The following is a 24,301-nucleotide window of genomic DNA, read 5'->3' as shown; positions in this document are numbered from 1 at the left end:
TACAGGAGGAGGAGGATGTGGAAAGGAAGGAGTGATTATTTTGGAAACCTAAATGTTTGCTCATAAGGTTTCAATATGAAAAGCCCAGGAACTCATGAGCTGGGAAACCTACTAGAGCTGGTAGCCTCATTGGAAGAATGTCCCAACTTTTCATATTTTATTGATAACCATGGGATACCATCTGTAGGATGAGAATAAAAACTAAACTCCTTACATACGTAGATATGTCAACTAAGCCCAGGCCACCAAGCCACACTTGGCAGAAAAAGTGATGGAGCTCCTAACTTCTGTCCATGGGTTATCTTTCTTCAGTTTGGCACCAACCAGCATTCCCCAGGGCAGACCTCAATCCTAGCTTTGCTTTCTCCCACTTTGGGGCTCAGTGGCTCAGTTGGTGCATTGTTCACTTCTGCCGGCAGTGTGCAGCTTTGATAGGGAAAAGAATGGCCTTGCTAAAATGAGTGAGCGTACCTCTCTCAGACTTTATGATGAGAATCCTGCTTAATGCCAAGTGAACCATGGAGTGAGTCACGGCTTTCAGAGAGGGGGATGGAAACTGGCTTACGTGACAACCATTGCCAGATATGGCCTCCTTTGCTCCTCTCATCAATCCTGGTCGAATAGACATTGGAAGCATATTACCAAAGAGGAAGATTCAGCTTAGAGATCTTGCTCAAATCAGCTGGTAAGTGGGGGAACTTGTATTCAGTTCATGCTGTTGAACCCAGAACCTGAGCTCTCCCTTTTGCCCAAGTGGGCAGCAAACAGGCCAAAATGCAGTTGGGTTTATCAACTGCCTATGGAAAAGAGAAGAGAACTGAATATTTATTGAGAACTTCACTTGTGCACTGCTCCTTCCAGGGCCTGGGAGGATACAAAGGTGAAGACAATGCTGTGGGGATGGAAACCCAGGAGGGCTGGGTAGGAGAGGCAGGAAAAAGAGTCACTCCCATTTATATGTGCAGGCTCTCTTTGAAGTGCTTTTCAGTAATACATATTCGGATCTTGATCCATGAGATAGTCATCTTCATTCTACTGAGGAGTAAACAGAAACAGAGAGAGACAGAGACACAGAGAGAGAGAAACAGAAAGAAATATTATGGAACTTGTCCTAGACTGTCAAGTTAGTAAAACAAAGTTGAGATTCAAGTGCAGGCTGTCACACTCCAGAACTCCATTTTCTTTACCCCACTGTAGGAGAATAGGCTAATAAGTTCCTTCCTCCACTTACTGAATTTTTTTGTCCACCTCAATTGTTCTGAAGGAGTTTCTAAAAAACACCAAACCCCTGTTTACCAATTTCCCCAGTTCTTTGGGTAATATTTCTTATTTTTCCAGCTACAACAACATATGTGGTGGGACACAAGATCACGGAGCGTAACTCTTGATGTGGTGTGCCCATCCCATTGTCTCTAGGTTGGTGTAGTTACATGGGCACCTCACAAAGCCAGAGGTTTGCTTGGGAAGCGCAGAACCAGAGCAGGAGACTTGTTGGATGGTATAAAAAGGGATTCTCAGTTACCATGATTTGAAGTTTCCTTTTCCACTGATGGCTTTGCCAGTTTAAGTGGAATACTATCAATGAGTTCACTGTTCCTTCTTGATTTTACATCTACGAGTTCTATTGTCTGAAGACAGCTTCAGCCTTCTCGCAGATAACTCAGTTGAAAATGACCCTGATTCGTTCACAAAAGTAATTTCATCTGCTTAACAAAGCTTTGAGTAATGGGATGGTATATGACAACAAAGTGACCACCTTCGTAAGTCAGAAAACATTGGGAATTAACACTTAAACCCATTCTAGTATCATTCATTCAAATAACATTAAAGAAAGAATGGGAAGGTGAAAGATTTCACTTCCATTAGTGGAGTTGAGAAGTGACCTGGTCAGAAATAGTGACATAGGCCTGTAAGTAGCATGGGACTGAAAGATCATAAAAGCACAAAATATATGATGGCTATTTGGATGATCTATGTTTCTGAATAAAGAATCAGGTGAGGGTCTTACATGTGGACCAGGATCATTACTACAAATATTAACCTGGTTTCAACCAATTTCAGATAATACCTCTTGAGATCAGAGTTCTTTTTGTAATGGATCCCCCAAGAAATTACAGTTTTTCTCTAAAGTAAAAAATACTCAGGCTTTGTTGGCTACTGAGAGGTGACAAGGCAAGTGATTAAGAAGCTGGGAAGAGGCATCTCTCCTCCAGTCAATCACACCTCGACTTGCCCTCAGTAGTTCCATATCACCTCACAGCGCAGCCTCAACCTGCCATAACTCACTCATACCCTCTGGCCCTTCCTGCTTTTCTGTGCACACACGGGGCTGTTTTTCTTCTATACCTTCAGAGACCCAACCCATTCATATGATTGGGGGAATTGAAATGCATCCATTAAATAAAGAACTGGGTAGCTTTTGTGCCCTGATGGGGCACTCTTTGATGACAAGTTAAAATCAAAGTGAGGGCTGGGAGATAGCTCAGTCGATAGAGTGCTTGCCTTGCAAGCACAAGGCCCAGGGTTCGAACCCCAGCACCGCAAAAAAAAAAAAAAAAAAAAAACCAAAGTGAAAGCATTAAGAGCCCAAAGCAGAATGCAGTCTGAGATGCCGAGGGTGAGGTGCCAGTGAGCAATGTCCCATGTGCCTGTTGGTGATTCATTATGATTTCTCACAGGAGAGTCTGTCAGCAGCTCTTGTCAGTGTTCTTCATTCTTGCTATGTCCACCTGTCTCATACTATATTATGATTAAAAAAAAAAAAAAACATTTAAAATAGATCCAAAGCAGACTGTATCTCAAAATCAACCCAACTATAGCAATCTTCAATGAAGACATCATATTTGTTAGTTCTTTGCAAATTACAGCCCTCCCCTTCCATTTTCAAGTTATTCTGAACCTGATTTTATATTTTCTTATTTGTCGATACAACTACAAATGATTTCAAATGATTTTCCCCAGATGCAGGACTAATTGTTTAGTTGAAGATTGTAAAAGGTTGTAAACTCCCTTTAATCTTCAACTTCTAAGTCTCTAAATACTAGTTCTGCAGCTTCTGTAGCTAGAAAAAATCCCCCCGAATAATAAGGAAAACAATGTATAAACATTTCCCAAACTATTCTATCCACAAAGAATTACACTTATAAATGGAATACTCCCTTCTTTGTCTTTGCCTGGGAGCTTGGGGGATAGCTGTTTGTATTTATACATTTTTCTGAATTTCTACAGTTTATACTTGTTTATGGTACATTGGGGAGTTCAGAGTAACCATTTGCAAATGTTTGAAGATATTCAAAAGAAAATGTCCCCCCTCATCAGTTTTCCAGGGAAACTACATATTCTCTTTAAGTAAAATAATCAATGGAAAAAATGTATTCCAGGAGTAACCCTTTCACCCCCACTCTTCCGTTCTCTAGAAATAACAGGTCCATACAACTTCCCACCTCTGTGGTTCCCAAATTCATTTGTTTCTAGAACCATAAAAACATATAGAAAGAAAATATGAAACTCTTTTCTCTGGTTCTGACTCCATGATGCTATTCAGGGTCACCAGTAAGATTCAGCTGTGCATTTTCTCGGAGGGAACTGGAGGAGAGACCTGTAATGTTGATTTCTTGGAGTTTAATTGGTCATGCAGCCTCAATCCCAGAACCCATTATTTTAAGGCAAGGGGTTCATCTCATTAGGAAAGCCAAAAAGATGGAGGTGGCAAATAATTTTTTGCCAGTTTGGTTTCTCAGACCAAAGTAGGAGAAAAAAGTATTATTATTGAATAATAATGTTACAATAATAGTATGATTATTCAAAACAATACTATGGACACCTACTTTTAAAACTGAGAAAGGAAGGAAAACTGAGAGAGACAAGAGGAAATTAGTACAGACTGGATGTGCTCAGATCCTATGCTAAACTTGAACTGTTTAAGGTTCCAGAATATGATGGTTGGACATGTTCATTGGTGACAGTCCCTAAGTTAAAGGTTACCCTTGTCTGTCAGGATGCAGTTGGCCTTATAGTTCTAGTAGAGGTACTTCAAAGAGTTGGTGAGAAACCACCAGATCAAGTTGGTGTCATGCCCATCTGTGAGTGGGGAGATCCTGACAGCATCCTTTCTGTGGTCATTCCAGACTTGTAGAAAAAAGCTTTAAGAATAAACAGGGTCAAGATGGACCATAGATATGTCCCATTCAATGAGCTGCTAGGTTCATGTTAACCTTCTTGACAAACGTCTTGAAAGAGAGATTTTAATGTGCAAGAATTTGACTTTTAGGTGTTATGTCAATCAGATTATGATGGAATTTGAGATAATGTGGTCATGTAATTATTATTTTCAGAAATAGTCAAAACCTTCCATCTTTAGCAGGCCTGGAACTAGGATGAGACCAGAGGCCAGAAAAGTGCTTAGTGCATAAAATTTTGAGAGGGACACCCACACAGGGTGGTGTGAGTACAGTACCAGTCCTGGATGTGATCTTCGCACCTTCCAGTCCATGTGGCAGTCCCCCAAAGCTGGCCTCCTGCCCCCAAGGACTAGTCCATATGGATGGCCTTCAGCAACTCCCCCTGAAACTTCATGGAAAGTTTCATGTGCTTATGCATAGAGGCATTGACTTGGGAGAAGAGGTCCACAGATTTGGTTCTGTATCTCTAAAGGATTATCTTACATTATTAGCAAGAAATATCTGAGTTGGACTTTTTTATTACTCTGAGAAAGTTAAATTAATTGTAAGGTTCCTTTAAAATTTAGCATTTACTTTTGGCAATTTTGGCTATGGGCTCAATGTTGCAAAACTACCGTTGCAGCTACATAATGTAGTACTTGCCTTGAAAAGAGTATCTTAATGACACAATGCAGAAGTTCCAAGTTACCAAATCTAGCAAATGGAGAAAGAAGTAAATGGAAGCAAGAAAAGAAACAAACTAGGTGCTTCCCTGGCACCTGGATTTTCAAAATTTATATGCTATGGCGAGATGCCATTATTCTGTAGGAAACCTATCTACCCTGCCACTGAGGCCCAGAGAGCAGGATAGCTGGAGTCAGAAAAAAGGGCAGGTCAGTAAATGTAGGGACATTGTGGACAGATGTCTGGGAGTGGCCCCATTCCCCCAACTCTCCGGCATGCTTCCTCACTCGAGAGAGTGTACTGGAAAAGGGCAAATGGTTGACCAGCTGTTAACAAGCCATTGCTCAGAAAGGGTACTGGAAAGAGACTTCAGGACTAGGTTCCATGAATCACTCCCTTGTCACACTGAGTGGCTGCCTGTGCATCATGGCCCAATCATTTACACCTACCTTCATGCAGACAAGCATTTCAGAGAGGCAGAGATGTCTGAGGACCAGAACACAAGACAGCATGGAACACTTACCTCATGTGGTGGAACATTTACCTCCACCCGGTCACCCTGCCTTTTCCAGACTTTCCTGTCAAAGAGACCGTGCCAAAGGGACAGGGTGGGGGCATTCGCTTTTCATTCACCATGTTCCACACAGAATTCTTTTGTATCCTTCAGCTGCCATTTTAAGTGCATAACACTTTATATGTGGGTGGATGTCAAGGTGATGCATTCTGCGTATGTAGACTTTTTTTTAACGCCTTCAAAAGGCAAAAAGGGAATTCATTAAAAGAAACAAACTAGCTTTAGGAGATAAACAGCACTGGTGGCATTTAATAGCATCCCGTTCTCAAGGAAAAGGAGTAAATGCCATCTCAGATGCCAGTTGTACATTCTAACTCCATGATGCGCCTCAAGATTTGGGGATCTTCATAGCATTGGCCTTGAGATGAAAGTAGGGAGAAATCAGAATGGAGAACATGGGCCATCAACAGCAGGGAGGGAAACACACACATATTTGTGTATTTGTTGTTGTTGTCTTTTAAGAGATTCTAGTGAAAAGGGAGCAGAAGCAAATAACAACAACAACAAATACAATTTGGAATCGGCAGTTCCTGAGTGTACTCCTAATTATTCTTAAGTTGCCAACCAGACAAGATATCCTTGAGATCTCTTAACTCTGCTGTTCCCAGGACTGAATGACCATCCACAGACAAAAAATGCTTGTGCACAGGCACCATGTTGCCCTACTATGCAACTCCAAATAGGGAGCAGGGACTCCAGGGGCAGAACTGCCTTTCCACAAAGCCGAGGGGCCAGGCCTGTGACCAACAAAGCTTCATGCTCCTCATCCTCATTTCTATTCAGATATTTGGCTGTCCCAGCCCTGATTGTCTTCTTGTCTTCCACTCAGAATGTGTGGTGTGTTGTCTTTGAAGCCAAGCTACGTTTTGTTTGAGTAAAAAGGAAAGTCAGAATGTAACTGATAGTATTTAAAGAATAGAAGGAAAAACACACTTTATGGACTCATTTGGTATGACACTTTGACCTAATATCCCAAAAATGTCATTAAAAAGTTTCTCTCTCCCTCATTTGCATGACTCATCGCCCTAGACACATTTTTGGTATTGGAAATGAGTGGTATCCCCATACGACACGAGTGTCTCAATTTATAATGGTGTCCTCCTTGCAGCAGGCTTAGTCCTCCAAGTGCTTCTAAAATGTTACTGTCTTAAATTTGAGCCAACCTACAATAACAAATTATCTAGAAGCAAAGTGACCAAACTGCATTTGGTGAGAGAAGGGGAAACCCTATATTTCATCCTTCCACTCTTGTTTTGGAAATTCAGACTGTAACATGATCTTTTTCTAAAGAAATCTACACACGCACACTTTAAAAAAATTGTGCAGATTGGGTGTTGTGGGAGCAAGAATGATCAGGTTTAAGTTTCCCTGTGAAGTTCTGCATCCCATCAACAAGTCCTTTTGATATTTTAAACCCATATTTAGAGTAATTTCAAGATATTTGGAGCACATGTGGTTAAATGTAAAACTTTGTCATTATGATTTGTTAGATGCTTAGACTTTAAATATTTATAAGCCATTTTTAAGTACTTTATCCAAAAGCCCTCTCCCACTAGAATACTGTAATTGAGCGGTATCTGAGCATGATTCCAGAGGATGCAGGGTGAAGCCACTGCAGCATGCAGGCACGTTCTTCTTGCTTTTCTGGTTCTAATTCAAATGTCATTTTTAGTAGATTCAGCTAATTTTAAAAATGTATAAAAAGTTATAAACAGAGTTGGTTATCTGTGATTTAAAAAAAATTTCCCCAGTACACAGTGTAAAGCATTCTTTCTAGTTTGAACCACATTGAGTTTCACTTCTTTTTCTTTCTTTCCTTTTTTTTTTTTTTGATACCAGAGATTGAACCCCAGGGGTGTTTAACCATTGAGCCACATCCCCAGCCCTTTTTATTATTATTATTATTATTTATTTTGAGACAGGGTCATGCTAAGTTGCTGAGGCTGGCTTTGCACTTGTGATCCCCCTTCCTCAGCCTCCCGAGCCACTGGGATTACAGGCATTGGCCATGACACGCGGACCTCGCCTTCTTTTTCTTATTCCAAGTGTAATTAGTAAACTTCCCATTAGAGTGTCAGATCTCAATCTGTGTCCACATGAACTTAAGTGTCATAGTTCTCCTCCAGATGTCTTAGGGACAATGTATTGACAGATAGGATGTATTCACCATTCACCTTCAGCTATCTTGGAAGGTAAGATATAGGAGCCTGTCTTCATCGTAGGTAGCCCATTTGGGCATTTGGAAAAGAGGAGGGGGAAAACTTTTTCCAAACTCTGAATCCATTTAAACTTTGGAGGTTATAAATCAAACTGATCACAGACCTCTGGGGCTCAACACTCTTTTATAGCTAGCAAAATATAACTTTCTGGTAAGAATGGGGGAAAAGAAGACTTAAAGAGACTTAGAAACTTGCTCCAACATCTAATAGTTCTTACCAAACAGCATTTTCATGAGTTAAGTGTAAATGAGTCAGAAACATATAGATTGAATTTCTTTTAAAAATACACATGGGTTTAAAAATTAAGGCCAAAGTGCTTGGCAAAATAAGGTTTGATTTTAGCCAAACCCTAAATGTTTGAAAAAATAGTTCTAGAATTTGCCAAACCAAAAATATACCCAGGTCCTTCCATTTGTCCATTTACTATGATGACATCATAAACACGGGACTTAATGGCTATTTTCATATCCTCCAAAGTTTGAGCAACATGATTCTCACATACTATTGAAAAATTATTTTTAAACAATTTTGGTGGAAAATGTTCCGACTTTACACACGAAGATGAGGGCTGCTGGTTCAGGGTTCTAGTCCCGATTTTGACAGCACTTCTCACTGTCTGGTCTGCTGATCCATCATCTTGTTCTCTGTCTTAGCTTTGTATGTGTGTTGTGGGGGGGGGGGGAGTTATACACAGGAATAACTTTTAAAAGTCCTATACTGGGATTTTATAAGTCCCTAATTTGTACTTAATTCATATATTATAATCCATAAAACTTAGTAAACTCCTAACATATTCAAACAGAGGGAGGCAGTTCCTTTTGCTCATTCATGGTTCAGAGATAGTCTTCATTTATTTCTCTGGAGGGTAAAATGTAATCCATTTTTCACTAACAGTATCTAACACTGACTTTGTTCATATCATTGTGTTATTAAAACATGGCGTGGGAAGTCGGGGGAGAAAGAATGAAAGAAAGAGAAAAGACAAATGTGGGAAATATGGTAGATGTCCCTGTCTTGTTTGGGAACTAAGAAAGACAAGAAAAAAACAATATCACTTTTAGAAGCAACATCCAGAACCTGCAAACTGACCTGATACTGCAAACAATAGGCTTCATGGAAGGAGGTACAATGTCCAGTTCACTCCTTGTAACCAAGTGCCTAGTACAGGGACAGGCAGATGGGTACACAAGTATTTGTTGAGCAAATGAATGAGAAGAGTCTCGGTCAGGAGATAGTTAATGAAGCTAACCTTGATAGTGTTTCCTTAAAGCAGATAAGATCAGTTCGGTTCTCAGCCTGTGGAGGGACATGGGCTGGGGGTCCAGAGTATAGGAATGAGGGATGCAGTTGAATGTCAAAAGACACTCAGGTCCAGGAAAGCAGGCTATGTTAGGATGACCTTCCAGTTGCAGTTGGCTGGAGCCAGAGGCTTGACCACAGATTTTTTGAGGAGCATGAAACTGGAGGAAAACAAGGTGGGATGACTGGAAGTGGAGAAATTGGTCCTGGATGCATTAGGGCAACATTACTGAGACCTTGAGCAGAGAAGTGACAGGATGAAATCTGTTTGAGGAAAATTAGTTTAGCAGCTGTTCCTAGACTGAAAGAAAGAGAGGAAAGACTGGCATTGCTAAAGCTGAGCATCACATTCTGATGACAGGCTAATTACCAGCAGGGGGTTATCATTGTGGAATGTTATCACTAGAGGGGTATCAGCTGACACATCTAAATTTTAAGTACATAAAGCCATTGTAGCAGGATAATGGAAAGAACTTCTTTGTCCCAGAGTGGGCCTAAGGAGACCTCACAGCTCATGGTGGAAGGAAACCTTACAACCAAAGGTTATTTCCAAGTCCAATGAAAGGGATGCTGGGAGCAGGGGCGAGGGAGGTTGTCATGGAAACCACCCCCCTTCTGCCCCGCCAAAAACTCTGAGGAGAGCCAGTAGGCAAGAGTGCAGTGCAGGATCATGCTGGTGGCCTTGACTTGTTTGGGGGAACTAAGAATGTCTGGGATTGTGCAGATATTGTGCAGAAGTCTTCAAGCAAAAGACTCCCTGATGAGGACCACATAGATGCTGCAGTGACCACAGTGATATGCCCAGCTCTCGGTCCTTGAACTGAAGAGCAGCAGGGAGGCCTGGGTGGCTCATTATCCCTCACACACCTACAAAGATTTTCTCAAAGTTGAAACAGATCCTCCCGGTCTCGCAGCTACTTTTAAGGGCGTTTGGGAACTTCCTGAAGATGTTCTTTTATCTTTTCTCATTTCCAGGACTATAGGTCTGAAGCTTCCACATGTGGTGACAGTGGGCTCCTAATAGAGAAGGGTGTCGCCAGTGTGGTTTAGTGAAAAAGAACTGCCCTGGAATTGAGCTGGCCTGGGTTCAAATCCCAGTGGAGCCATTTACTAGGTGAGGGAGGAAGTGACTTAAGCTCTCTGAACCTCAGTCTGTGTGTCACAAGTAATGACCAGGTTGCTATGAGGGACAGGTAAGGGAGTGTATGAAGTGTGACCCATTGTGGGTGCCCTAGGAATGGCGGTTTCTGTCCTGTTGGAAAGGTTGAATTGCCTGGGGGAAGAGCACAGGGCTGGAGTGAGACCTGTCTGGAATTGAAAGCTGGCTGTGTCCCTTTCTGTCTGTGAGGATTTGGGCACTTTTTTATAGCCCCTCTGGGCCTGCATTGTTCATTAAATAATTATAACAGCTAATATTCATTAAGTATGTTCGACACATAGACAGTGTTCCAAATGCTGCATACCAACAACATTGCCAGAGGAGACTATTTTTAAATCCACTTTAGAAGAAGAGACTGAGGCACACAGAGGTGAGAGATTTTATCCAGTCATGTGGCCGATAAAATGGCAATGCTGGGATTTGACCAGCCCTGATTCTGCAGTTCATAGGCAAAACCACCGGGCATGCCTTATGTATGAAAAATGAAGAACCCCTACTTCACAGAATTTTCAGCTCCAGCATAAACAACCTAACTTCAAATGCCCAGGAGCTACCTGGCTCATAAGAGATGCTTATTTTAAGAATTGTCCTGGTGTAGCCCAGGACTTCTTCCCTTGGATTGTAATGGAAAATAATCAAACACTTCCATGTTGTCAAGTGCAGAGGTTAGGGAAACCATTCCAGAAATTCTCATAAAATCTCTCAGTCCACTTTTTCAAGTACAAGCTGGGACAAAAAGAGCAAATGCTCAAGGTCGCCGAGTGGCACAGCCAGGATTAGAACCTGAATCCTCATCTGCTTTTCCTTCCAGTGGGACACAGGATCCGACTGAAGCTGCTTGAGTTACACACCCTGTGCCAAGGACAGAGTCATATTTTGCCACCCACTGCATGATATCCTCACATCGGGCAGCTGATTTCAGAGGAGAAATAGACATACCCGCACATCTGGGCTTGAGGGGCTGAAAGTCGGCAGAAAAGCAATTATTACCCACTCCTTTGCCATCCCCTTTGCTGTTAAGAGGAAAATTCAGTATTCTCCTTGTCACTTTTTACAGGTTTTTCATTTGTTTGCTTGTTTTGCTAATATGAAGCATTCCTTCTCTCTTTCTCTTTCCCCTCCCTCCTTACCCCCTCCCTCAATGGGCTGGCTGTAAAGTGTAAATAAAGTGTGGGAAAGACTGCTTTTCCAAGCCTAACCTAAAATTGTAAAATCTGCTATTGATCCACAGGCCATAGATAGCTACTTGCCATGTGAAGCTGTTTTTTTCTCAGTGTTCCTTCTTGACACCTAAAATGCTTGTGTTCAGATAATAGAGAGATAATAAGCTAAGCCTTAACATAATAATTTAAAAAATTTTTTTTTGTCCAAGGCAAAATTTTGGAAGGCAACAGTCTTGAGAGAGTAGAGTGGTAGAAATCAGAAGAGGAATATGACTCTGACCTTTTCACTGACACCTTGGACAAGTCTCTTAATTCATCTAGGACTTAGCATCTCTAACAGGGATGCAGTGACACCACTCCTGCAGTCACAGAGCGGGGAGAGAGTAAGGAGTAGGTGGCAGGCCAGGGGCCTGCTGAGTCACAGAAGCCTATCTCTTGCTCATCAGCTAGTTTGTGCATTGAATGGGACTTGAATGAAAATGCATATTTTTTTCTTATCAAAGAACTTCTCAGAGTTCTTATTTGCAAAGATTGCATGTCTCTAGAGCCACATATACCTCTGACATGATGACCACTGTCATGATAAAGAAGAAGAGAGACAAACCTGGACTTGGGGTAGCACTTGCTGAGCAGGGGAGCCTGGACTTTGGGATCCTGCAATCACCCTTTCTAGCTGGTGACTTTGAGCAAGTAAATTCCCCAACCTTCCTGCTTCATCTGTAAAATGGATGCAATAATAAACACTTCAGGAGCATTACTATTTCTCTCAAATAATTGTATACGTGAAAAGAATATAAACTAGACTTGTTTTCCAGTGAAATTAGTACGTAAAAATACCTAGATGCTCAATAAAAATTGACACCTTTTTTTGAATACCTTGAAGCTTCCCAAACCACAGGAAGAAGTCCTTAGTCCTGAAAGTCAGGGACATAAGGCTCTAGACTCTTTTTTCAAAATTTCCTGCAGAACATTGGCAATATCATGTAATTCTTCTTCTTTTTTTTTTTTTTTTTTTTTGTGGTTGGGGGATGGGCATAGCCACCTAGCCCAGTATGTTTGTAAAAAATAAAAATTTAAAAGTATACTGTTATTCACAAATCCCTCAATGCTTTTAGTAAAGGGCCGGAGACTGGGTCATTTGGTTTGCTTAAACTCCTAGGTTCCAGAAAGGAGTCAAGGTAAGGAGGATCAGAGCCCAGGGTGAAGATAAAGACAGGTGAGTGCATAAGAGGGGGTTTCATGGTCTGGGTTTGTTGTCTTTCCGAAACTTGCAGAGGTCAGCAAGAAATAGCAATGACCACTTGTAGGGACAAACAGACTTCTCTCCCCATTTAACTTATAAAATCAGCAAAGTAAAGAAGAATAAAAATTTATTTTGTAGAACAAACAAAAACAGCGTTTCCTCAGTAATGAATCTTAAATGGTTGTGACTTTTATTGATTTTAAGTTTTTAAAGAATAAATTTTAATTTTTTGTCTCTTAGAAAAGGGGCATGGATTTCATTTATCTAAACGTTTTAGCAACTCTTTGATTTCAACATATTATGCCAGGTTCCCATTTGGAGAAATACTTAAAGGAGAAAATTATAAAAAAATTTAAAACAAGGCCTTATATTTGGTTTAAAAGTCTTTTAAATGTATGTGACCTTTGCTTTTAAAATGCACAGGGTGAGAAGCACCATGGCGACCAAACTGTGATTCAGACCAGAGCCCAGCACTGAGCTGAGCTGAAGCTCTCCCTTGGCTGCCACATGCTCTTCTTACCATGGGTCATTTCCAGTCACAATCACACTAGAAAGAAAAGCTATTTTGCAATTATTTTAATCAATTAATGAGCTATAAGAAAAGAGATGTCATCCACTTCAAATATAAAGTTTTCATTCTGGTACCATTTCAAACTCTTCATGAAGCAATGGTGGACAGGGGAGGAAGGAACACCTTTCAGCAAAACCTTGCCAAGCTGCAGCCCTTGCCGGGATGGGCTTAGTGTAGGGACCACTATCTGGCATCACACTCAGAGTTTATCAGCGAGCGCAGGTGGCTCTGTTCATTGACCACAGGGCACTACCCTGTGAGTGCCCCAGAATAGCTGCAGCTACCTGAGAGCAGTCCAGTCCTCAGGGACTCGTTATTGTCCCAGATAAACAGCGTTGCCACGGCCAGCACGTAATGGCTGTATTTAACTGTGATAAGTGATGGGCAGCGGTGCCCGAGTGAGTGGCTCTCTGCGAGGGCCTGGGTAATCGGACAAAGGCAAGCCGGCTTGGCAGCAGGCATTTCTTACACATCGGTGAGCTGGTGCCACAGGGTTTTAGACTCCTGGGAATGAACATGGGAGAGCTTGCCTTCTAACTGAGTGAGGACAGAGGTATGGATTTTGATCATGCGAATCACAAAGGTATTTAAGGAAGGAAATAAGACTAAGAGTTTGAGGGAAAAATGAGTTACATTAATGGAGGTGGGCTCCCGGGTTGAAGTGGAATCTCATACCACAGAGAGGCTGGCTTGGACATGTTGGGTTTTAGAATGAGGCAGACATTTTTCTCTGGATACACATTTACTTTTGGAAACGGTGAAATGCGACAACATAAATCTCAGGTTATAAAGGTCAAAGTTGTAAAGGTGAGAATGTCCATATTTTGACAGTATTAACATTGAAAAGAATTAGTTTTTAGACACATTTTTGTTCTTTATAGTTCTCTGGAAATTTTTGTGTGATAAAGGAGGAGGAGTAAATCACATTCTTAGCAATGCTTCCCTCATGAAATGGGAAATTGACTTTCCAGGTGGACAGAGAATCTCTCGTCACTCTTGTTGTGCACTTATGATTCCATGAGAGGATATTGCATTCTTTTAACCAAAGGTGACAGGCAGACCTGAAATTCTGAAGATAACTGGCCATCCATGCCCAATAGAGACCATGCATGGTGGTATTAGCCTTCATACATGGTGCATATGTGGTGCAAGAGATGGGCTTGTTTGTGTGTAGTTGTGTGTGGGGGTTGGTCCACATAACAGGGGCAAGTCCACACACACACACACACACACACACACACACACACACACACAGGAATGTTCACATCTGTGACATTAATTGAGCAAAGGAGACTAAAATGAAAGGTCCACACATTACTAGGCTTCCTTATATAATGGCAATAGATTAATATCTAGTTTCTCAAGTTTCTAATACTACATATTTGATACTGGCTTTTGTCCAAAGATCCCACAATCACAACATGTGAGAGATGGAAGATATAATAGAAAGTGTCACCCAGGCCCCAAAGTCATAGAGAAAGGAGCAAAGGCTTAGGATAGGAAGAAGTGGAAGAGGAACAGGCCCAAGGCCATCCACTTAGTGAGAACAATGCTGGACTATCACTTGGGTCTGTGTCTCACTTATTGGTGTAACTTCCCCTTTGCACAGATGAAGAACTTTAGACAGAGAGGACTGTTTTTTCCGCAGGATTCCTCCCTGTGGCAAGGACATAAGGCTCTGAAACTTCCTGCCATGACGACTGTTAAAAATCTGAGCTGGCTCACTCCCATCTCTGTTGGGTTCCTTACCTTGCTGGCCAGTACCAGTAAATATCAAGAAAGTGAAGCCCACACTTGGTTCTTCGTTGTCAGTGATTCTAGCACCCATTCCTTGGTCACCAGTGAGGGGCAGAGCTGGCGCCAGACCCAGAGCTGTGGACACTGACTGCAGGACCACCCCCTCCTCAAATGTTACTAGCAGAAAGGGGCTTGTACCGCCACCATCTGGCCTCTGGGGGTGTCCCAGGCACACAAGAATGTGGTGAGAGGGAAGAAGGGCAGAAATGGTCCACTGTGCTCTTCTCTTCAAATCTGCTCGGTGTGAGGAGGTTTCAGAGCGACAGGAGCTGGGCTGCAAAAAATAGAGCTCAGCGCAGCTGCACCCTTTAGAACTTTGGGGGAAAACACATATTATTTACCAGACAATAATAGATACCAGAGAATAATAATGATTATTATAGCGTTTGGGATGGCAAACGCTGTAGTTAAGGTTCCAGAATGGCTCTCATTATAATCCCGTTTTCCCAGTCTCTTATGAAAGCCTGAAAATTTTATCCTAGTATGCTGGGCATGTTTGGTCTTTGTCCAAAGGTGATTTGAATACAAAGAAACTTATTTGAAAGATATTCCTTTTTTTTTTTTTTTTTTTGGTGATGATTACATTAAAGAAAAAGCTACATCATTGAAGAAGCAGTTGCAGCATTCTTGAGTAAGCAATTAAAAATGGTGGTGTTTCCCAGTCACTGGAAGAAATGTTAAACACCTCTTTTTCTCTTTTCTTTTTTAAAGAATTCAGAGGTCCCCTCAGACTCCAAGATCAGCCACTTTTGGTCCCAGCCCAGAGGTGGAGATAGTTTTCCTCCTTCCAGAGTCACTTCCAGGCTGTGTTCAATAAACACACAAGAACTATCACCAGATGAAGTTACCCCTGTGTCTTTGGACCCACTTGTCATTTCCACAGCTCTTTCCCAATATTTTATGACCTCCCCTTTAATAGTGTTTTCTGTTTGTTTGTTTGTTTGTTTGTTTTTTTGGGTACTGGGGATTGAACCCATTGAGCCACACCCCAAGCCCTTTTTTTTGTATTTTATTTAGAGACAGAGGGTCTTGCAAAGTTGCTTAGGGCCCCACCTCAACCTCCTGAGTAGTTGGGGACTACAAGTGTGCACCACCACCGCTTGATAGTGGTTCTTGATGGCTTGTGGGGCGTGGATAGTAGGGATTGAACCCAGGAGCTACATCCCCAGTCCTTTTTTAGATTTGATTTTAAGACAGGATCTCACTAAGTTGCTGAGGCGTCTTAGGACTTGCCATCTTCTTGCCCTGGCCTCCTATAACTGGGATTACAGATGTGGGCTACCACACCCTATGATCTTTTTGTTTTTATATTCCTGCTTTCCGTTGTGTCTCAAGAGAGAGAGAGAGAGACAGAGAGACAGAGAGACAGAGAGACAGAGAGATAATGTGGACTTTTTATTCAGAAATAAATATCCCCATTTCCAAATCTGACCATGCCAAATGAAAAGGTTTCCATGGCCTTGTAATTCCACCCCCATTGCATATTTGTGGTGTTTTGCATTTTCACTTTGGTTATTTAATATACATATTAAATGCTCACAGATCTGGTGATTTAATGTGATTTGGGTAACTCAGGCATTTCCTGTCGTGCACATTGAGTTTTTCAAACCTTGTTTTTGGCTGATGATTATTATCATTGCCATTAACACCAGGATTTGGATAGCAGAGTTCAAAGCACAAGTTTCTCCTTAGTTCTCCCAGTGAGCATTTGACCTCCTCACTAGTGCTAAATTCATGTTGCAAGCACCCTGAGCAAGATTCCAGGTTTCTCTGTGGCTGTCATTTTTTCATGCATAAAATGAGGAAATTCTTGTATATTAGGTCTGGGGTCCTTTCAAGTCCTCAATTCTATCTTCTCTCTGAAATTATTTGTTCATTGTTCTGAGAATAATCTCAATAGTTGTAAAGATGTTTACAAGTCTCTGTCACCACTGCACATTAGCCAAATTTTGCCCTTTTATATTTCTGATGTCCCCATTTATTAAGAGGAAGAGAGCTGCTTGACTCTCATTCGTCTGGCAAAAAGTGTTAGGCCAGACTCTGAACCAGGGGCAGAGTGCACAGACGTGCCTGAAACAGCCCCAGCCCTAGACCTCGCTGGGCAGTCTGAGGCTGCTTCCTGAGAGTGACTGAATGTCCTCGGTAGGCTGTTTTTCAGGGACTGATAGCAAGTGAAATAAATCAGTGGACATGAAGAGACAGAGCCTCATGTCTGTGGTAAATGTGGGGATGGGAATTCCCTGGAGATGGACTTGCCTGGTGAAAAATCCCAAATCCCAAGGCCCTGGTGGTTTATTGTCTTCCAGTCCTGTGTTCCTGTTTGTTTTGCCTGTGAAGGAATATGAATGGCCCACCTTTTTTTTTTTTTTTAATATAGTTGTAGATGGACACAATATCTTTATTTTATTCATTTATTTTTATGTGGTGCTGAGGATGGAACCCAGTTCCTCACACGTGCCAGGCGAGTACTCTACCACTGAGCTACAACTCCAGCCCAAGTCTCACCTTTGACAGGCAAGACCCACAAAGAGAGAGGGGCAACATCTCTTCCAGCTCAGTTGCCTCTGTAGGAAACTTCTGAAGAGAAGTCCATATGTTTGTGGTAATTTGTCATTTGCTAAAGAGCGAATCTCTGGGCCTTCCTTCTGCAAACAGCACAGCTGACACCTGGAGTACAGGGGTGAGGTCTGGAATTCCAGGGTCCCTGATGACCTCGCCTGGATTTGGAGTGACCTTGGATGACTCCAGGGACCTCCTGTGGGTTAAGCATGCAGTCATGTGGAGGGTAAAAGTTGCTGGGTTGCAAAGGATGCTGCGGTCTTCGGGTAAGGGCGTGGTGCACGGTGCTCATTATGGTCTTCCAAAAAGGGCTCGAGTTTCATCTCTTCACACAAAGCTGGCAGTGCTGACCCTGAGCAGACCGTGAATGAGACTCATGCTGAAATCACGCTGTGCTGCCTTAGTTCTGGGGGCTCATCTTAGGTCTGAACTGGCGGCTGCTGCGGAGCGTGCTGCTTCCTGACTCATGCCTGGGTTCTCCCCAGCGGGGCGGGGTGAGTGGGTGGGTGGGGATTTGGTCCAGTGCATTCTGATGGCCTCTTCTCCTCTTTTCCCAGGAACGCTCACTCCCAGGGTACCTTGCATGGAGAGAGGGCGCAGAGCAAACCATGTCACGCCATCCAATGACACCAGCTGGTCAGCTCACCACCCCCTCTGGCTAAAACTCAAGCAAATAAAGCCGCTTCCTGTCATTAAGCATCTCAGAGGAAGCAGCCCTCCCTCGGTGGCCTCTAGCCCAGAGAAGCCAGCACGTCTTGGACCCACCAAGCGGGCCCAGCCTTCCTGCTGCCACCATCTCTGCTTTTCCCCAGAGGAACTTAGGGATTTCGCCCCTGGTTTTAAAAAAACAAAACAAAACACCAACAAGCCACAAGGACCAATGTAGGTATTCTCCCCGCCCCATCTTCAAGGCTCAGCGGCCAAGGCTAGAAGATGATACGGATTGGAAAACAAAAATCTTTTTAAAATCTTTTTAAAAACTGCTGTGGTTTTGCTGCTACACTAAGAGTTGTGATTTGCATTGTATGGTTTTGGACCTATACTGTTCACGTTTTGATGGCGGAGAGGGATGGCACTGGAGTCCCGACGCTTCAGATTCATCTCTGTCCAGCCCAGGATGCACTTTTAAATGAAGAGTTAGAATATTTTATTGGCTAATATACTTTTCTTGTTATTTTTACAAAGGCCACCTTTATCCTTTTTGATGCCATATTTTCAGTGTTACACTTTTATGGCTTTTAATTTTTGATTTGACAGATGTAAGAAGCAGCATGGATAGTTTATACTGTGGTTTTTCAGAGACTGAATGCCAAGAGAACTCGGTAAATGTTTATTCTTCTCAGCTTTCTCTTGAAATTCCCCTAAATAGCGCCCCATTTGGGAACAGAGCAAGAGTGTTGAACTGAAGACCAAAATGCCCTCAAGGTGTAAAATAATCCGAGGGGGAATATTTACTGGGCGTCATGAAAGACTCGGATGAAATTTCAACCCTGATGGTTTTTGGTGATCCAGGAAGTCAGTGAGACAATCTCCCTATACGCAGAGCCCTTTCATGATAATTAGAATGGCATGGACGAACCAATGAAAACAAGAGGGAAAGTGAGAAAGATCGCCCATGATTCTGTTTCACTGTTTGCTTTCTCCTGTCACGGTTAAGAGAAACGTGCAATTGGATCCTCAGTCAGTGGGTGGAGGATAACAGGGTAGATTTACTTGTGTGCACTTGTACAGTTGTAGCTGCGAGTCCAGAAGTCCTCTAGAGCATGTGTACTGGCACTGAGTTGGTGAGACAGTCGTGGAGTACCCCATTCTGATGAGTACAGAAAAAAAAAAAGAAAAAAAAAAAAAAAAAAAAAAAAAAAAGAAAAAAACAAAAAAAAAAAAAAAAAAAAAAAAAAATCAAATCACCTTGTGATTCAGTGTATCTGTTTACTAACTCCAATAAAAGCAATTGTTCCCTCTGGAGGGGTCTGGGTGCCCCACCCACCAGGCTGCTGAGCCTCAGCAGGAGGGTGGTGGGTTATTGGTGGACAAGGTCGGGGCGGCTCACCCGATCTTGCGGCACCCCAGACCACAGATGCGGTGTACATACTGTATTTCTATATTCTCCTTTGTACAGTCACTTAACAAGTCAAGCTACTGTTTTACAGGTGCTCCTTATTTATTAGAGCCGTGAGAGCTTGGGGGACACACCTGGCGAGCGAGCTCGCTTTTTAAAAATGAAATTGGGGGCAGGGAGAGGGAGGCGGGAGGGAGGGAAAGCTCGCAAGCCCGGGGAGAGATTTATAAAAGTGAACAAAAGAAAAACTTCCAGCAACAAATTAAACCAACCAACCCCAACACCAAACCCACCCATGCAGGAAGCAGCAGCCCCCACTCTGGGTGCTCCTTTTCCTGCTGGGCCTACAACATTCTCCTCTCTCCCTGACTGGTGTCAGATTCATCAAACAAAAATAAATCTCTAAGAAAAAAAATGCACTTACATGTGCTTATTTGGTTTTTCTCATTATTATGACTTTTGTTGTTATTTTCCTTGTTACAGAAAATGATTATTTTTCTCCCTCTGGGAGACATTTTTTAATGAAAACTAGTACATTTTAAAAGATGGTGAGATACAGGGTGGCCCTGGTCCTCCTGAAGCTGCTGCAATTATGCAGACCAGGGCCCACACAGGCTGTTCCAGGGCCTGCTGTCCATTCGTGTCTGCTGTTGATAGTACCTGTGTGCAGTGAGTTCTTGGTCCTCTAGATCCAAGGGCACTGTCCGTTCCAAGTGCTCTCCAAGTCCTGATCCTTTTTGGCTATGAGGCTTCAGGTCTACAGTTCAAGAGGTACTATGTGACGGATTCGAACATCCCTCCTCGGTTTCCTTGTTCCATAAACTGTCTCCCTTGTGGGATAGAATGGACTTTTGCTTAAGCTTTACATGAATGGGGTGGGTGACCTGGTTTTTATTTGGTACCGGAGTTAAATGTTAGAAAGTTTTGAAGGGGGAGTGCATACTCATGCCAGTTCTAACTGATGTAAATCTAGTCTAATCCTCTGGTTCTACATGTGAAGAAAACTGAAGGCTAGAAAGGTAAATCCACTTGTCCAGAGCCCCACACTTGATTAATGTAACTTTCCGAAATACGAATGTTCATTAAAATCTTAGATACCATCCTTGGGTCCCTCTGAGTGACCATCTTGTGGATTCTGGAGTCCTGAGAGAAGTTTGCAGGCTTCCAGGGTTGTTACAAGGGTGACTCCATTCACGCTGAGCCCCATGGAGGCAGGCCCAGCCAGGATGTCCCAGGGGCCGAAACCTCGCTTTAGCTGTCTGGTGCAAAGTCCCTGACAGCATTGTTCATCGGGACTTGGCCACTGAGACAGACATCCAGGATATTGATTTTGCTTTTGTCTATAGGCCAAGATTGTCGAGCAAACATTTTGACCCTTCTGAAAACAAAAGGTACCTTTGTTCCCAGAAGAAAAGACTGTGGCATCTCATTAGCCATCAGAACTCTTTTCCTCCTCCCCTTCCTTGTCCTGATCCTGGTGCTATCTGAACACACCATTCTTTTGGGCTATCAAAACCAAGAGAAATGGGACAATTATGGAAACAATAACCAGAATGTGCTGGCACAGAAGAGTGGCCTCACTTACTCCTCGTAGTAACACTGTGAGGAAGGGCCTCTTATTTTCCCTTCATTGTATGTGACAATCCAGAGCTTAGTGGGTTTAGTAATCACCCAAGGTTTCACAGCTGGTGAGTTGCAAACCCAGGAAGTTCAGGATCAGAGGAAACCAGGCCTACATCTGACCTGGAACAAGACTGTTGACATCCTCATGAACAATCACTTTGTCTCTACACTTGTGGCACTGATTCAGCCTTCTCTAAAGTGGCCCTCGTTTCAGACTGAGCCAGAGGGCTGAGCGATGATGGATGCTGCCCCTTGTGCCTATTGTGTGTGTGGCAGCATGGCAGGCACTGTTTTCTGAGGAATGAATCAGGCCATGTTTTCCTCAGCAGTTGTCAAAACCCCACAAAACACAAGGTCCACACCTGCTGCTGAGAGGAGACCAGAGAAGAGTAAAGCCCATGGTCCCTGCCCCACTGATGTGTACTTAGTGGGAAGGTGGGTGGTGGACAAGGACTCCGTCTGATTATTTTCTAGGGTTTGTATAATCACACATCTGGAGCCTGGTTTCAGTTTTGCAAAGCCACCCTCCCCTTGCAGGTGACTTGCACAGACTGGGGTTTGGCCCAACTACCTCTTTACCCCCAGCTGCTCCCACGCCATCCTCTCCTATGTGCCACCTGACTGAATTAGAAACTGATTCCCAAAGGCCCTGCTCTCTCCCTATCCTGGGTCCTTGCCCAAGCAGCTGCCTCTACCTCAAATGACTTTTCTTTGTCCCCTGGACAATTCCCACAGCCAGACCCCTGAGGAAAGGCCTTCTGGCCTCGTCCACGCTGCCCTCCCTCTGGTGGGGATCACACTGCTTATTCAGTAGCATACCTGTCTGTCCCTGCCCTTTACTAGTCTGCAGAGTCCTTGAGGATGGGGATCATGTCTTATTTGCCTCTTATTTGCTAGGCACAGCATATGGGAAGTCCTCATTATTATTAGTTTAAAAATTAATAAGCTTCCCCCTTCAAGGCTCAGTTCACATGCCAACTCTCCCTGGAACCAAGCCTGATTCCCTGGAGCGCAATTAGTGGCTTCTCCCTTGGGCTCCTATACCTCCAGTTTCAATTGGCTGAGGCCACTCCTGGCCCCGTACTAAGCAGTCTTCCCATGTTACCAGGCTCCTCAGAGGTAGTGTGGCCCTCCTAACTTTGCATCCTCGAAGAGCTGTTCAATCCCCTAAGAATTGAAAATGCTGGCTGGCCTGCATCACTTTGATCCTGCTAGTCTAACGCTAGAAAAGGTCAGTAAACCCCTGAAACCAGTGTCCTGTGCAGCAAAGATCACCAGAGCTTCATTTTGTGTTTTCGTGTTTCTGGTGGTCAAAGGAGGGAGATGCCTGCGCAAAGAGACCGAGACACAGTCAGCGCTCCTGGGTTTCTGTGCTCAACACCGAATCCAGTTCACAGAAGCATTACAGGTTTTATCCAGAAGAGTCTTAGAGATGAGGACATTCCTTGACCCTTGGACACATGTCTAGAAGGCAAGTTAGCCTACAATACCCAGAAGTGCCTCTTATTCTATCTTCTTGGCTGTGGATGAAGAATTGCTACCGTGTGTGTGTGTGTGTGTGTGTGTGTGTGTGTGTGTGTGTGTGTGTAAAAGAGAGAGAGAGAGAGAGAGAGAGAGAGAGAGAGAGAGAGAGAGATGAGGGACTTCACAGAGGTAATTGTTCATCCATGAGGACTTTGTTCACATTCACTTAACTCTCATCATAGTCTTGTGAGGGAAACACTAGTATCATCATCATAACCATTATCATCATCACCACCACCATCATCAACATCACTACCATCACCACCATCACCACCATCACCACCACCACCATCAACACCATCACTACCATCACCACCACCACCACCACTACCATCACCATCACCATCATTATCATCCCTATTTGATCACCAAATAAACAGGCAAGAAGATGAAGGGGTTTTCTGTCCAAGGCATAAATAGAGGCAGAACCCAGCAGCTGACTTCCGGGCTGAGCTGCTTCATCAGGGCCGGAAACACTTTGTTGTGCCTGAAAGGTAGAGTTCTGATCATTTACTTGGTGCCTAAACTAGGAGGTTGAGATATCTTTGACCTTATACTGTATTTTGGAGAGAAAAAAAAAAAAAAAACATGACCACTACTGCTCCTGACACCTGGATTTGGATAAGACTCAAACTGTGCTTGTCACCATATCTAATGTAATGTTTGAGGGATGTGGGGTTAGGGCCTCTGCCAGCAGCTCAGAGAAAGGAAAAGGTCTGGTACTTTGGCATGCACAACACAGTTCCTGGAGCAGGGAGAGTGGGCACATGGGGCAGGGACTTTTTTCCATTTTCTATTGTCCTGACCATTTGAACTACAAACTGGGCTTTCTCCCATGACACTTGTTTGGTGGGCAAAGGGATGTGAACAAGAACAGCCTGGAGCTACTGGGACCATGCAGGATGTATTGCTTTGCCGGGGTGCAGGGAGCTGAATCTAAGCCCAACTGTCAATTTTTGGATGTGTCTAGGACTCCTGGCTGGACGAATGGACAGAAATACTGTGAGCCTCCACATGTCAGACCCCACACACTCAGCCAGTCTCAGGCAGTTCTTCAACCCACGTGCTACAGGCAATGTGGTCCTCATTTCTGGATAAGGAAAACAGAGACAAGGAAGGTTAAATGATGTGTTCAAGTCTCCCAACTAGGATATAGTAGAGCCAAGATGAGAACCCTCTTACCCAAGTGCAGGGCCCTGCAGAAACACCTGCTCATGACTTTGCTCATAGCTCAGTTTGAATTTGAGTCAATCAGTGGGACAGATATCTGATAACATCACTCCAACCTGCTTCTAGACCTCTGGCAATTAATGAGGCTGTCCTTCCTCATGTGCTCCTCACATGCATGTTTGGGCCCAGTCAGCAGACAAGGAGTGGACACCACTGTTGATTTTAATGAACATTTATCCAAAGCTTACCAAATGCCATTTAATTGCATTTTTACATTTAGTCATTACAACAACCCTGTAGGTCAGTACTATCATCCCCATTTTACAGAGGAGGAAACAGCACACAGAGGCTCACTGCCTGAACTGCATTCAGGCAGATGGATAAGAGCCCTCCCCTCGCCAGCATACTTGCAGTAGGACTTCCTCCTGTGGAGAAGGATGCCTGCATACATAAATAAAACAAACTCTTACCTGTGGCCAAATCTTACACCAGTCACT

At 43.2% G+C, this 24,301-nt stretch overlaps 1 protein-coding gene across 4 annotated transcripts in view; it reads left to right on the top strand.

Annotated features, from left to right (window-relative positions):
• Window positions 1-18,147, top strand: part of SOBP (sine oculis binding protein homolog) — a 157,013-nt gene extending 138,866 nt beyond the window's left edge. For all 4 annotated transcript variants that reach the window (XM_079149032.1, XM_079149031.1, XM_079149033.1 and 1 more), the window contains one exon: window positions 17,986-18,147. The gene's annotated coding sequence lies outside the window, so the exon portion shown is untranslated. The remainder of the gene's footprint in view (window positions 1-17,985) is intronic.
• Window positions 18,148-24,301: the final 6,154 nt, after the last annotated feature.

Source organism: Sciurus vulgaris (genome assembly GCF_902686455.1).
Source record: "Sciurus vulgaris genome assembly, chromosome: 7".
Classification (NCBI taxonomy): Eukaryota; Metazoa; Chordata; class Mammalia; order Rodentia; family Sciuridae; genus Sciurus; species Sciurus vulgaris.
The sequence above is the reverse complement of the archived record's forward strand: the minus strand, read 5'-3'. Positions and strand labels throughout refer to the sequence as shown.